This window comes from Staurois parvus, unplaced genomic scaffold (assembly GCF_062004578.1).
Source record: "Staurois parvus isolate SC_StPar_1 unplaced genomic scaffold, SC_StPar_1.0 ptg000151l, whole genome shotgun sequence".
NCBI classification, from domain to species: Eukaryota; Metazoa; Chordata; class Amphibia; order Anura; family Ranidae; genus Staurois; species Staurois parvus.
Window position 1 is genome coordinate 13,325,493 of NW_028317947.1, and position 15,421 is coordinate 13,340,913.

Below are 15,421 nucleotides of genomic sequence, written 5' to 3' on the forward strand. Positions count from 1 at the left end.
TGGCTATGACATAGGAATCATATAGAAGCTGGAGATTCATACAATGAAAAAGAGTTTTCAGACTACAGATATCACTGCATAAACTGTAATAAAGAAGAAAACTACATACAGTATGTACAAAACCATTATACATTATAACTCATGTACAGGAAATATTTTTATGTATACATAAGGTCCTGGGTCGACAAGCTTTTATTCAATTCAATAGGGTTTCGCAGTCCCCACCAAGTCCATGGGAATACAAAACCCACTTGAATCCTGTCAAATGTAGGTCAGAAAGAGATCAACTGTAACTATGCTTTAGGATTGTCTCTATTTTAATGTAATAAGGTGGCACAGAATAACAGAAGTAACTTTTTTTTTCAGTTTATGAAGTTGTGATGACTTCTTCATGGAACCAAATGTTTTTTCTTGCTGTTGCACTCTCGGCTATCTTGCTGATAAGCTTTACAATGCATCATCCTGCAAAGGTAAGTACTAATCACTCAGACTGTTAAAGTACATCTAAAGATGCCTGAATTATATTCTAAAGAGTTCCCAAATCCTTTATGTTTCCTTGTGACTGGGAGCAGTTCCACAAGGGAGAGGAGACATCTCTGCATGTAGTTTGCAAAAAACTGAGCTAACTTTCAGACTGTCTGAGAGTCCCTAGCCCATAAGGGGCTGTTGCTACTGATCCTCAGGGATTGACGTCTTTCAAGGAAAAGAAGTTGGGAATCCCATCATATTACCCTATCCAAGTTACATCCCCTAATAAAAAAACAAAAAACAAGCTCATGGACTGTTCACTGACTGTTGGATGAAAGTGTGGAAAATGAGTGTTGGCTGGCTGTGCGAAGCTTAGAGGGATCCAGAAACACTCAAGAAGGCAGCCCTACACAGATATATTGCTTAATCCACCCTGCCCGCCCCATTGCAGACTATCATTACCTCAAAACCTTGAGCACTTTAAACTGGTATTTATAACCGTATTTATTTATTAATTCCAGAGATCAGATGCAGTCCCATATTACAGCAATACAACTGTAAACCATGGAGAAGAAACTTCAACAGTTGCCAGCTTCTCATTAGAGGATGAAATTCAAGCTTCTCTCATCTTCAAAAACATTTCTGTCTTGATTCCTTCTATCACGTTCACCCACAAGGACCACACCACCAGTGCTAAGAAGAGCAGAGCCACCATACTGAACCCAAGAAAAAAGTACTGTGTTGGAGAGACGATAATTGTCCAGATTGAGATGTTTGATTATTTGGGTAACAGAAAATCATATGGAGGAGACTTCATAAGAGCTAGGATCTTTTCTCCAGATCTTCAAGCTGCAGCTTCTGGGAGAATTGAAGATTTTAACAATGGAACCTTTCACGTCTATTTCACTTTATTTTGGGAAGGAAAGGTTTCCTTCTCATTGGTCCTCTACCATCCAAGTGAGGCTGTTTCAGCATTGTGGAGAGCGAGGAACCAGGGCTATGGCCTCATTTACTTCATAGGATTTTTTACGAATGGAACTCATCAAGTGAAGTCCAAATGTGGATTCCAAGTGAATACAAAGAAGGAAATATGTGAATATAGAAAGGAAGAATATCATGAGACATTTTACTGCGCTAAACCAGACTCTTTCCATTGTGGGTCTTTAATATACCTTCAGTCTTTCAACAGCGATCTCTCTTTTCTAAGTGCACTTGAAAAATCTCTCTTTGAAAGGTCAGTACATATCTGATAGAAACTGTTTTATTTTTTATCAACAAAAACAAGAAATCAATCAAATTACTTTTTTGTGGGACAACAGGGAAAGCAGCAGCACTCTGAAGTGGCATCAGTGGAATAAAATGAAAATTTAATTTTAAGCTGGATTACTCAAAATTGTACACAATTTACAAAATGTTACATAACCTTGGCCAGGGAATTTAAATCTGAACTCCAGGTATACAGCTAAATTCATATGTGAAAGGAGCTCTTTTATGTGCCAAATGATTAGTAATGTAACGATTAATACATAGTAATATATTGACTTATTGTTACAGCGGTGCATTCATTTGTGTCATTTATATCTGTCTGGAGTTCAGCTTTAACCCTTTTCTCTGTCAGAGCCATTTTTGTACACGTTTAAAAAGACTAGTTGAAGATTAGTTAAACCCCCCAAACATTATATATTTTCTGAGAGCAGACACCCTGGAGAATAGACTAGTTGTTGCTCTAATTTTTTATTTCACACGCTATTAGCATAATGATTTATGAAATGCAAACTTTCAGTAAAAAAATACACTAATGTTAATTTTAGGGCACAAACGCAATAAATTATCCAATTTTATAAACTATAAAAGATGAGGCTGCAATGAATAAAATGATACCAAATACTCCAAGGCTTATGCAGGCCACAGAGGGGTCGAAAATCGGCCGATTTTTCGACTGGAAAAAAATCGGCCGATTTTCGCACCATTAGTGGGTTAATTGGACAGCCATTTTTCAGGATTTTGTCACTTTTTTTATCAGTAAAGTTGGAAAAAAATCGGCCGATTTTCACGGCAATGATAGGCAAATCGGCCGATATTTTTACCGATAAAAAATCTGCACATGTGCCGTGACCTGCAAGAAGAAGAAGAAAAAGAAGAAGAAGGAAAAGAAGAAGAGGAAAAAGAAGATAAAGAAAAAAGAATAAGAATTCCAGTCTGCTATTATATTTGACATGAAAAAGTATTGCCGTTGCAACATTGTATCTATTTGTAGCCGAATAAAAACATCTGTATCCAAAATGGATACAAATAGATACAATGTTGCAACCGCAATACTTTTTCATGTCAAATATAATAGTGGAGCTCTCTGCAAGGGACAGAAGTAATTAAATGCTGGCCGTAGACGGGACGACAATCGGACGATTTTTTTTACCGTTGGTGGTAACGTTGCCCTATTGAACGACCGATTTTTTTTTAAACGGACGGTTTTCAACCCGTCTATGGTTTGCATTAAAATTGTGTATGTCTGTGGAATGGCAACAAACTTCACTACCCTATGTTTTCCATAGCCAATGCTTTAAATAGCCCATCAGTTTAGAGTTATCCATAAATAATGAGCCTAGAATGATTGCTAGATGATTCCTAGAATGACTCCAACGTGTGCGACAATATATAAAATGTGTATCACAATTGACATTTTCATGAGTATGTTCCTAAGTGGGGGGGGGGGTTTGATTCAAAAATGTTTTTGGAGGTTTAAGTGCACTGGAGTAACTTTACTGTTTTATACTTTTTTAAATGTTTTTTTTCTAAACTTTATTTTTCATCATGTAGTAAACAAAAAGTCCCCTATGTGATGATTTATTTGGGGACAGGTTCTCTTTAATGAGACATCAGGGGTCTAAAAGACGTCTCACCTGCCCTCTTTATGTAGAAAAATTACATATAATACAAAAGAGAAAAAATTCTTCTGAATTGTCATGAATTTTGAAAAAAGTACAATATTGATCTTTTTTTCCAGAAGCAATATTGCTATTGAAATCCCCAAAAACTTTAAATCCATTGGTGTGTATTCATGTACAGGTGAGTAAGTCTTCACGTTTTACAAATCTTTGACCCCAGGTGACAATCAGCTCATCCACCTGGCTGTCTTGAGAGTGTCCCTGAGCAAGGGATTCCTTAGTCCCAGGGAGAACTAGTTGGGTATTGTACCAGACTGCCCTCTCCACTCTTTGTCCCAGGACGTCTAGAAGTACTCACCCTGTCCTGTTCCTGTAGTTTAATGGGTTACAGCCAGGGGCGGACTGACCATTTGGAAACTCGGGCGCTGCCAGAGGGCCCGGGGCCAATAGGGGGCCCCATGAGATGCCCCTAGTACCTTTTTCATAGGCTTTTTTGAGTTTGGGCAAGGACAGAGGGGCCCCATGATCCCCTATTGCCCGGGGGCCCCATGAGTTGTCAGTCCGCCCCTGGTTACAGCTGCTTTTAGGCCTTACACTGGGCTGACCCCTTCCTTGCTGACAAGCTGTTTCTCCTAAGTAAGCTATCCTTCTGTCCAGCTTCAGCCTGTAGGCAGGCCTCCTCCTCTGTGGCCCTCTCCTAGGCTCCACACCAGCAGCACCTTCCTTCACTATATTTTCTATCCAACTCCCTGCTGACCAGGTTCCCCTATTTAAGGGCTGTCCTAGCCACCATGCCAGGCCTGCTGCCTGAGGATTGGCCAGATTCCCTCAAACATGCAAATCCATGCCTCCTCCCCTCCTCCAACCTCTTCTAGAAAGTGCCAGGAGTTTCTAGAAGGGTGGGAGGGCTCCATAAGCCCTGACCTGTAGAGCTTTCCAGCCTAACCTGAAGTAACCTCACTGACTCACTCCCAGGCTGACTCATACCCAGGCTTCTAGCAAGCCTCTAACTAAACACAAAAATCCTACCTAAACTAGAGGGCGCTACAGGAAAAACTCTTTTTTTTTTACACTACACTTTTGTATTTCCATCTTTCCTCAAGGGACCCACGAGAATCAGTCATGTTTGGGCTTATACAAGAAACTAAACATTTAATCTTCAAATATTTTCATTATGTAGATTTACCTATGAAAGATTCATATTAACTCCCTTATTTATATTTATTTCTTTTTCTGAGGATGAGACTATATTCAGAAGTAAGGTGCCACCAAATGTCTCGCAGGTAATAACCTGAACTTGAGACAATGACATCTGATGTTTTCTAGCTCCTAGATAATCATAACACAAAACTATACAACTCTCAAAAATTCCTCTAAACTACGGAGGTGTGTTATTTTTGTAGTGCTACAGCTGTAGGGGCTGCTGATTTCTACTGACTATTCCTCCCCCCACTGACACCAACAATGGGGCACTATTCCTCCCCCCACTGACACCAATGATGGGGCAATATTCCTCCCACTGAGACCAATGATGGGGCACGATTCTTCCCACTGACACCAATGATGTTGCACTATTCCTCCCACTTACACCAATGATGGGGCATGTTTCTTCCCACTGACACCAATGATGGGGCACGTTTCTTCCCACTGACACCAATGATGAGGCACTATTCCTCCCACTGACACTAATGATGGGGCACGATTCTTTCCACTGACACCAATGATGGGGCACTATTCTTCCCACTGACACCAATGATGGGGCACTATTCCTCCCACTGACACCAACGATGGGACACTATTCCTCCCACTGACACTAATGATGGGGCACTATTCTTCCCACTGACACCAATGATGGGGCACTATTTCACTCCATAAGACACACTTGGGGGGAAATGTCTGTGCGTTTTATGGAGTGGCCGGCCAGTATTCCCGCCACCGTTGTATGTCCGCAGTCTCTGGTCATCTCCTGTACTGTGTCCGCAGTCTCTGGTCATCTCCTGCACTGTGTCCGCATTTGTTCATAGTTTTTTTTTTAAACTATAGTCCTCCTCTCCAACGGTCTGAGGGACAGTGAACTGGCCCCCTGTTTAAAAAGTTTGAGGACCCCTGGTCTAGGCACTGTCTTTTTGAGGTTTATTGCTGAAGACCTTGTAACAGGAGAGTTCATTAGGGGGGACACTCCAAACATGTAACACATAGCAGTTGTAGGACAATCTTCCCTTTTGGTATGTGCTAGTATTGAACATTCTAGAACCCCTCACAGCTGAAGACTATGAGGTAACTTTCTGAATAAGCTGACACTTCACAGCTGAAGACCATGAATCAAGGTTCTTCAGCATCTAATAGTAAATAGTGGACAGTATGAGCCCTCACAGTTGAAGACCATGAGGTAATTCTTTACCAAGCTAGGGCCTCACAGCTGGGGACCATAAAGCAAATCTCTTTGACATAAATGCTTCTTCTCAGTATTGGTAGAATACTGGACAGTCTAGGGCCACAAAGCTGAAGGCCATGAGGCAGGTCTTGTGGATGTCTGAGTATCTTGCTCCAAGTAATCAGTAGCCAGTGCAGATTCCCATTTCCCATAATACACTTATGCTGAGAATCATTCTGAGGGCCAAAGATTCTGATATTTTTTGCTATACTTTGCCAGGATTCTATGGTAGTGAGCCCTTGTAAAAAGCCAGCCTGGGGTTCCCCAGGGCACAAAGTCTAAGGCCTGGTTTGCTTCTTCACCAAGGCCCCTGATGGTGGGGTTGGGCTTGCAGCAAATTGGAACCAGTTTGCGGTCCCCATGTATGTCTGCAAGTGAAAACAGTAGACAAAGCCAGGGTCAATACACAGAATAAAAGTAATACAAGGCAAACCAGGAGCAAAGAGAAACTAGGACGTTGCTCAGGCAACTGGAGTTGCATCAAGCATGTCTATGTGGTACCCTCTAGTGTGCTACTAGGGTAGTGTAGGTACATTTATTGTGTATGACTCCTGGTAACTGTGTGAGTCTGTAATTAGGTTGGGTTACTGCAGGTCAGGCTGGATGACTTAATAAGTTGGGACTCTATCACCTCCACCTGGTTCTAGAGGACCATGGAACCTTCCAGAAGCCAGTGGGTGGAAGGGGTGGGGACCTAATTTGCATGTTTATGGGAGTCTAACCAATCTCAGATTTGGAGCCCTGGTAGAGTGGTGAGACCAACCCATAAATATGGTAGAGTCAGGCTGGTAGGGGAGTCAGGTGGAAGAAGGAGTGCTGAGGAGGCTATCGGTGTCCTGGGAGGGGTCCCCTAGGTCTAGCGGGGATGGCCTCTGGGCTAGCTCAGGAAGATCCACTTATCTTCATGGTATGAACAGGATCAAGGCCTTGGAGCAGTGGGAGCAAAGAGGACAGAGTGAGTACATCAGCACACCTGGGGATTCTTAAGGAAAGACTGCCACGTGTAGCAAGCTTTCAAAGGACAGCATTGTGCTTAACCCTTTATCCTTGTCCTGAGAGATCTTCAGAGCAGCCAGGAGGACTGGTATTGTCTGCAGGTTGTGGAGCTAGGAGCAGTTCTACAGGGAAGAGGAGATACACTATATTGCCAAAAGTATTGAGACACCCCTCCAAATCATTGGATTCAGGTGTTCCAATCCCCTCCATGGCCACAGGTGTATAAAATCAAGCACCTAGGCATGCAGACTGCTTCTACCAACATTTGTAAAAGAATAGGTCGCTCTCAGAAGCTCAATGAATTCAAGTCTGGTACCGTGATAGGTTGTCACCTGTGCAAAGTCCATCCGTGACATTTCCTGGCTATTAAATATTCCACGGTCAACTGTTAGTGGTATTATAACAAAGTGGAATCAACTGGAAACAACAGCAACTCAACTAGGAAGTGGTAGGCCACGTAAAATGACAGAGGGGGGTCAATAGTTAAAGACCTCCAAACTTCATGTGACCTTCAGATTAGCACAACAGCAGTGAGAGAGCTTCATGGAATGGGTTTCCATGGCCGAGCAGCTGCATCCAAGCCTTACATCACCAAGTGCAATGCAAAGTGTCGGATGCAGGGGGATTATGGTGTAGAGTTTTTTTTCAGGGGTTTGGCTTGGCCCCTTGGTTCCAGTGAAGGGAACTCTTAAAACAGGAAGAAGGGTCAGCCGCACACCGGAGGATAGTTGAATATAGTGTGTATTTATTGATCCATAGGACACACAAAACACCAGGACATGAATACAGGACTTGTTAACGCGTTTCACAGGATCTCATGCTTAATCATAACAAAGAAAACAACAAAAGTGCTGTTTTATATAGGTATTAGTTAATAAAGAACACCTGTCCTAATCAGCACTCCGGAATCCTGAGGGTACGCCTACTAATACATTGTAACAAGACATATAAAACCATTGTATCAAAAGTAGTGATCTCAAAGAACAACAAAAAAGGAAGAAAAGAAAAAAGAAAAATGAAGTAAAATAAAAAGATAAACAAAGAAAGAGAAAAAAAAATGGATAAAAATAATTGTGAAAAAATTATTATGAAAAAATTATAAATGAAAAATAGAATAACAAACACAGATAAAAGTGAGTAAATATCCCAAGAACATATGGGCTAAGAAGCCACATTAGTAAATGATTAAAACACGTTAACAAGTCCTGTATTCATGTCCTGGTGTTTTGTGTGTCCTACGGATCAATACACACTATATTCAACTATCCTCCAGTGTGCGGCTGACCCTTCTTCCTGTTGCATCATATGTGGTGGCGAGCCAGAGCCTGCACCTGTTGTGGACTGATCTGGATTGTTTGCCTGAGCGGTATACCTTTTGTTCAAGGGAACTCTTAAGGCGTCAGCATACCAAGATATTTTGGACAATTTCATACTCCCAACTTTGTGGTAACAATTTGGGGATGGATCCTTCATGTTCCAACATGGCTGCGTACTAGTGCACAAATCAAGCTTCATAGAGACATGGATGAGCGAGTTTGGGGTGGAGGAACTTGACTGGCCTGCACAGAGTCCTCATCTCAAGCCGACAAAACACCTTTGGGATGAATTAGAATGGAGAGTGCGAACCAGGCCTCCTCCCCCGACATCTCACAAATGCACTTCTGGAAGAATGGTCAAACCTTCCCATAGACACCCTCCTAAACCTTGTGGATGGCCTTCCCAGAGAGTTGAAGCTGTTCTAGCTGCAAAGGGTGGACCAACTCAATATGGAACCCTATGGACTAAGACTGGGGTGCCATTAAAGTTCATGTGCGTGTAAAGGCAGGCAGCCCAATACTTTTTGCAATATAATATATCTATGTATGTAGTTGCAGCAAGCTAAGCTACCTTTCAGAGGGGGCTGAGAGTCCATTTACGCAGCGCTTTACACACATATATATATATATATATATATATATATATATATATATATATATAGTACATTCATATCAGTCCCTAACCCTCAAGGAGCTTACAATCTAAGGTCCCCAACTCACATTCATACATACACATGCTAGGGCCAATTTAGACAGGAGCCAATTAACCTACCAGCATGCCTTTGGAGTTTGGGAGGAAAACGGAGAACCCAGAGGAAACCCACGCAGGCACAGGAAGAACATGCACACTCCAGGCAGGTGGTGCCATAGTTGGTATTTGAACCAACGACCCTAGCATTGTCCCTTTGCATTGATTAAGTCAAGGTGGGCATCCCATAATCTCTATTACCCTATCCAAGTTATTTCCCCTAATAAAATAACGAAACCCAAGCTCATGGACTGTTCACTGACTATGGATGCAAGTGTGGAAAATGTGTGTTGCCTGGCTGTTTGAAGCTTAGGGGGACCTAGAAACACAGCGGCCCTCAAGAGGGTAGCACTGCATCTATATATATAGAGTAGCAGACTGGGAGGTGGACAAGTAGTGATAGAAGGGAAAGAGAAATAAATCCACAGTAGAGCAGGCGACACCAATAGGTGAACACAGAAGGCAGCAGCACAGGTGAATAGAATCACAGGTCTAGCTGAACCATTGCATCATGGGGGTAAGGATTTCACATGCAGGAAACTGCAGATTAAACTGTGACACATTGAACTGGACTCAGAGCCAAAGACCAGGAACCCCTTCCTGCCCGGCCTATAGTACGATGACGGCTGAGTGGGAACCCTACTATCCTGGTAGGACGTCATATGACATCCCCCCAGGATCGCACCATGACAGATCACGACATCGGCCCGCTGCCAGTGTCATGTGATCGCTGCGACCAATCACAGCAGATCACATGACAGTTGTAAACAATGAATGGCTTCCTTTCATGCCATTTATGGCTTACAACTGTAACCATCACTCTCAGTCTGCAGACACGTAGGTTATTGTCCAATGGGCTGAAAAATCTCTGTGCAGGGTGAGGCTGGGAGTGAAACTGTCATATACAGTGGCAGGTCAGACACACCGTGGTTGTGATAAACTAAAATAGATTGTAAGCTGTGTGGCTAGTTTAACTCCTACTCCCGGGACCTAGTCATCCCATAGACCGTGGACAATTATATATAGATGTTACTTATTTCTGTACTCCCATTGCTACAGTCTGCAGTCTTCAGTGCCCCATGTTGATAATTATTACCTTTCCTTCCAGGATACTCGTGGCAAATATTAAAAATTATTTTAATCAGGGCCGGGGCAAGGGGTGGGCAGGAGGGGCGGCTGCCTTGGGCACTGTGGTATCATGTGAGGTAGGGAGGCACCACAAGGAGAATGGAGGGAGGGGTTTTGTGTTGGGAGGGGGAGGCAGGGGGTAAGAATTATTTAGGAAGATGTGCCAGGATTGGTGATTTTGAGAGATTTGTGTTGGGAGAGAAATTTTTTTTTCTGGGGGGGGACTTGTACTAGTAAGGATGATTGGGCGGTATTTGTGCTAAGAAGAGAATTTTTTGGGGGGGGTGCTAGGATGGGGGATTGGGTGGGAGGAATTTGTGATGGGGGGGATTTGGAGCGGGGGGAGAGGATTTGTGCTCAGAGGGGAAATTTGAGCCGTTAGAGGAGGGGGAAATCTTTTTTTTTCGGATGAGGGGGGATTTGTGCTGGGGCATATGGGAAGAGGGAGGATTTGTGCTGGGGGAGGGGGGTGAAGAACATATTTATAAATCCTGTGGCAGGTAGGACAGATCACCAGTTTTTATTTCTGCTCCTATTTTTACAGAATCACCTCCTCCACCTCTAGAACAATGCAAGATTGGGATGGTACCTCCATTTCCCAGCGGATTTGTGTTACAGAATCAATGGAGACCCGTGTTCTGCCACATCGCCAACTTCACACTCCATGAACAAATGTACGCCTGTTTAAATGACAAGATGATATATCTCATGGGGGACTCTACTGTACGACAATGGTATCTGTACTTAGAAAAACATTTAAAGGTAATAAACTATTATTTCATGCAGCTGCTCAGAAACAATTGAGAACTGTCCGTGATACTTTTTTTTATTTGCACTAAAATACAATCAGGAGAAGCTTTCGGGGTGTGTCCGCTCCTTCAAGGTCCAAGCAGTACTAATACACACTAAGCACTAATCATCTCATGCAGTTGCTCAAAAATAATTTTTTTTTAAATGTGTCACTTTAAAAAGCAGAAATCTGCCTAGTGAAATAGGTGAAAAGTAACTACAATTGAATGAGCCGGGCCCTCTGTTTCCTCTTGTACCAAATTGTATTGTAACTGTAATGTCTGCCTTCATTTTGTAAAGTGCTGCACAAATTATTGGTGCTATATAAATCCTGTATAATAATAATGCCTGTAGTTGAGTTTTTCATATCACCATTGCTTTGTGTACCGTCTTAAAGAAAGAACACCTTCAATAGTGCATTCTACAGCATTTACTGTGTTGACATTATGCAAAAAATGACCACTATTGTTCTATGCATTGACCTCCACTATTGTTCTATGCATTGACCTCCACTATTGTTCTATGCATTGACATCCACTATTGTTCTATGCATTGACATCCACTATTCTTCTATGCATTGACCTCCACTATTGTTCTCTGCATTGACCTCCACTATTCTTCTATGCATTGACCCCCACTATTCTTCTATGCATTGACCTCCACTATTCTTCTATGCATTGACCTCCACTATTGTTTTATGCATTGACCTCCACTATTAGCGTATGTACTCTCCAGCGCCTCAGGATATGCACAGCCAAAAGGGAAGCCAAGGGTACCAGGACAGCGACAACCAAAAGGAAATGTTCCAGGGGTGCAGCCCTCCTCAGACGGGGAAATCAGCCACTGGATAGAGAGAAAAACAGGTGGCGCACACACCTAGTGTATTATCCAAGGTTTATTGTAGGAATTAAATCATAAAAACATACTCACAGACGAATACATGCTTCGTCTGTGAGTATGTTTTTATGATTTAATTCCTACAATAAACCTTGGATAATGCACTAGGTGTGTGCGCCACCTGTTTTTCTCTCTGACCTCCACTATTGCTCTATGCATTGACCTCCACTATTGTTCTATGCATTGACCTCCACTATTCTTCTATGCATTGACCTCCACTATTGTTCTATGCATTGACCTCCACTATTCTTCTATGCATTGACCTCCACTATTCTTCTATGCATTGACCTCCATAGGCCCAGTCAGTCTGAACAGTGTGGTCACTTGCTGACTTGTCACTGTCCAAAGGCAGCTTAAAATGATACTAAAGGTTCAGGTTTAAAAAAACGTAACAAACATGTCAATGCTTTTGAACAGAGCAACCCCCATCTTCCTCTTCTCAGGTCCCCCGCCGGTGTTCCTGGTCCCTCCCCCCTGCTGAGTGCCCCCAGAGCAAGTTGCTTGCTCTGGGGACACTTGTGCGTGCTTGCTCCTGAGCCGGCTTTGTCCCTAAAACACACAGAGCACAGCTCGGCCCCGCCTCCGATCCCTCCTTACTGCCTGTGATTGACAGTCAATGGCTCCCACTGCCAATGAGGAGGGAGAGACCCGGGAGAGTCACTACTCTCATGCACATTGCTGGATCAGATTCGGGCTTGGTTATGTATAAGGGTGGATGAGGGGGATGCTACACACAGAACGTTTTTTACCTACATGTATAGAATACATTAAAATAAAAAACCTTCATCCTTTACAAGCACTTTAACTCTTCTATAAGGCACAGAAGTTGGATCCAACACTATTTTACTTCAGAAAAGTGAAATACAAAAGATGTTTTTTCATTCCTTTGAAATGTACGAAGACAATGACTGTCTGTGGGCTCTGTCTGTGAGAAGAACGAAGGCCTCATTCACATCTGAGCATCCTGTAGTCCACAGTTCCAAAACATGCTCAACATCAAAAATCCCAAGGTTGCCAGTTGTGCCTGTTCACACGACCAGCATAGTGTTGCTTGAAGCTTGTAGCTTGAAAAAGTACACAAGCTTCTTGTGAGCTACAAGTGTCACACATTTGTAGCCTCAATAGACTTCAGTGAAAGTGCTTGAAAAACACAGAAACTCACCAAAATTTAAAAATAAAATAAAAAACGCAAAATGCACATATTGATCAATTTGTTTCTGGCTTTAAAATTGCCCAAAAAAATGCTCAAACCTCAGACATGAGTAACCTAATACAGTTTAATACAAAAAAAAAAACTTAAGAAATACATATAGGTGGGACAGAATATTCGCCTTTAATCCAGAGCCATCCCTTGCAGTAAGGCCTTGTTTAGACTAGCAGTTGGAGGGGAGGAAAAATGAGCGGTTGAGTCATGTTTTTACGCTCCGCCAACCAACCCCCCCCCCCCCCCTTAGGCTCCATTCACATCTGACAAAGCATTTTTTTGCGCATTTTGTCGCACGTTTCTATGTGCGTTTGAAAACATTTGTGCACGATTTGTTCAGGCGTTTTCGGAACCCCTGAATATGGGTTTAACATGTAATCTATTACGAAAGGTGAACTTTGATCCTTTAAACTGTCTAATATAGAAGGAATTGTGTTCCAAAAGGAAAGCACTTGTTTTGTTCATTAAAGTTTTCAGCTGATGGTCTACATTGTTGCCCTGTTTGCACAGACACTAAAACAACAAGGGTACCATCAACGTTCAAACACAGTTTAAGCAATGCACTTTTTTGTATTTTTTTAAACCAGGATTGAAACGATTTGATCTACATCGGACAGGATTGGAGTCAATGGTGCTATCAGTTGATCTGCAGAGGAACATCAAGCTACAGTGGAAGAAGCACAGCCATCCAATTGTTGCAAGTCGGTTTTACTTAGTAAAAGATGATTTTTTTGTAAGTGAGCAAATAGACTATCTGGATGGAGGTCCACACTATGTCATCGTTATCTGCCTGGGCCAACACTTCAGACCTTTCCCCATCCACCTCTTCATCAAAAGAGTTATTAGCGTGCGTAAAGCTTTGCAACGTCTCTTCTTGCGGAGTCCGGACACAAAGGTTATCATTAAAGCAGAGAACACCAGAGAGACGAATATAGATGCCTAGAGATTCAGTGACTTCCATGGCTACATTCAGTATCTTATAGTGAAGGACATCTTCAGGGATCTTCAGGTTGGTGTGGTCGATGCTTGGGACATGACCACAGCCTACAATACAGATAATGTTCGTCCTCCAGAAAATGTTGTCCAAGACCAAATACATATGTTTTTAACGTATATTTGCTAGTTTAAAGTAGTTGCTGATTGAAGCTATAAAAATAGGAGAACGACTGGAACAGAAGGACACAGGTTACTTCCCAAACAATCCTTGAAATATAACTACTAATAATACTTGATAAAACTCTCAGGGCAGTGTTGAATACTAGCTTGGTTGGCAACTAAACTGAGAAGCTGAAGAAGAAGGAATTACTCCTATGGCAGTTTTTGGTTCAGGGTTTGGATGCTGAAAGCAAGTGAACATAAAACTTTGCTGTCTCTGACTATAAACTTTAATAAAGACTAAACCTCCACAACCCCCTAAATATTCATAACAGACACTTATACTTGATGACCAAATTGTATGCCCCCCCCTAAATTCCAGAAAAAAAACACTGCTATATATGATATTTGGTCCTGCTGACTGAGCTAAAAGTCCAGCTTATAAGGTAATGCCCAAACCTGAAAAGTTTAGTCCAAACACAGTCCAAACCTCGGTTCCATCCAATTTGAGAGTTCATCCCTAGTCCAAAGAGTTTGTATTTGTTATCTATAGAGAAAGGTGTAGTATCTGGCTGCATGTCCCCAATATTAAATTCAAGAGCAAATTACCCCCTTTGTTATCTATGAAATAGTTTTTATTATAGAAGATGAATTGTAAATATGCTATATGGTGTGAATCCTTGTGAGCTATTATGAATCCAATAGGTGTTTTAAATACTAATTATATGCTAATCTTTAATGTGTGGTGCGCTGGCACTTGCACAAACTCACTTAGTGGTGTCAAATCAATATAAATGGTATTTAAAGTGCCGCGCTCCTATTATTGTGCATATGTATCTCTAAATCCACTCTACGCTTGTTAAACTCAATCAATGAATATATAAATCATATATAAATCATAATAATAATCATGAGTGATAAACCATAAATTAATCAATTCAATGAAATTATTACCAGTGAATTACCAATACACACATCATAACCTAGATGTGTGTAATGAAAAATGTTGAACCTTAATATAATGTGAATATTAAGTGAATATTGAAAATACATATAATTAGTGCCATTCTAATTATATAAACAATCCAGTAATAATTGTGCAACTATACACTCCCATGTGCACGTGCATAAGTGTGATGAATAAATAAATAATTTAAATAAAAGTCTTTATAAAGAAGTGCCAAAGTGAGGGTGATTCCTTGTTTCCTCTCGCCAGGTGTCTTATGATCTTCCTATGCGCTCACCTTTATGTTTGCCTGAAAGAATTCAGGCAAATACGCTTTTTGATCCTTCCAGGATCGATGAATAAAGGCTCTGTATTATAGATGTTGCAAGGTGTGGATGTAGGTACTCCTGTACTCTCCTCTTTCTCCTTTGTTCCACTGCTCATATATCAATTGTGAGACCAGCTTTATCTCCTTATTCCCCTCCAGGGGTCATCTCCTTCTCATTTTCCTCCTC

The 15,421-nt window shown here is 41.8% G+C and overlaps 1 pseudogene; it reads left to right on the top strand.

Annotated features, from left to right (window-relative positions):
- The first annotated feature begins 380 nt into the window (after nt 1-380).
- LOC149464499 (NXPE family member 4-like) lies at nt 381-13,988 on the top strand (annotated as a pseudogene).
- Nucleotides 13,989-15,421: the final 1,433 nt, after the last annotated feature.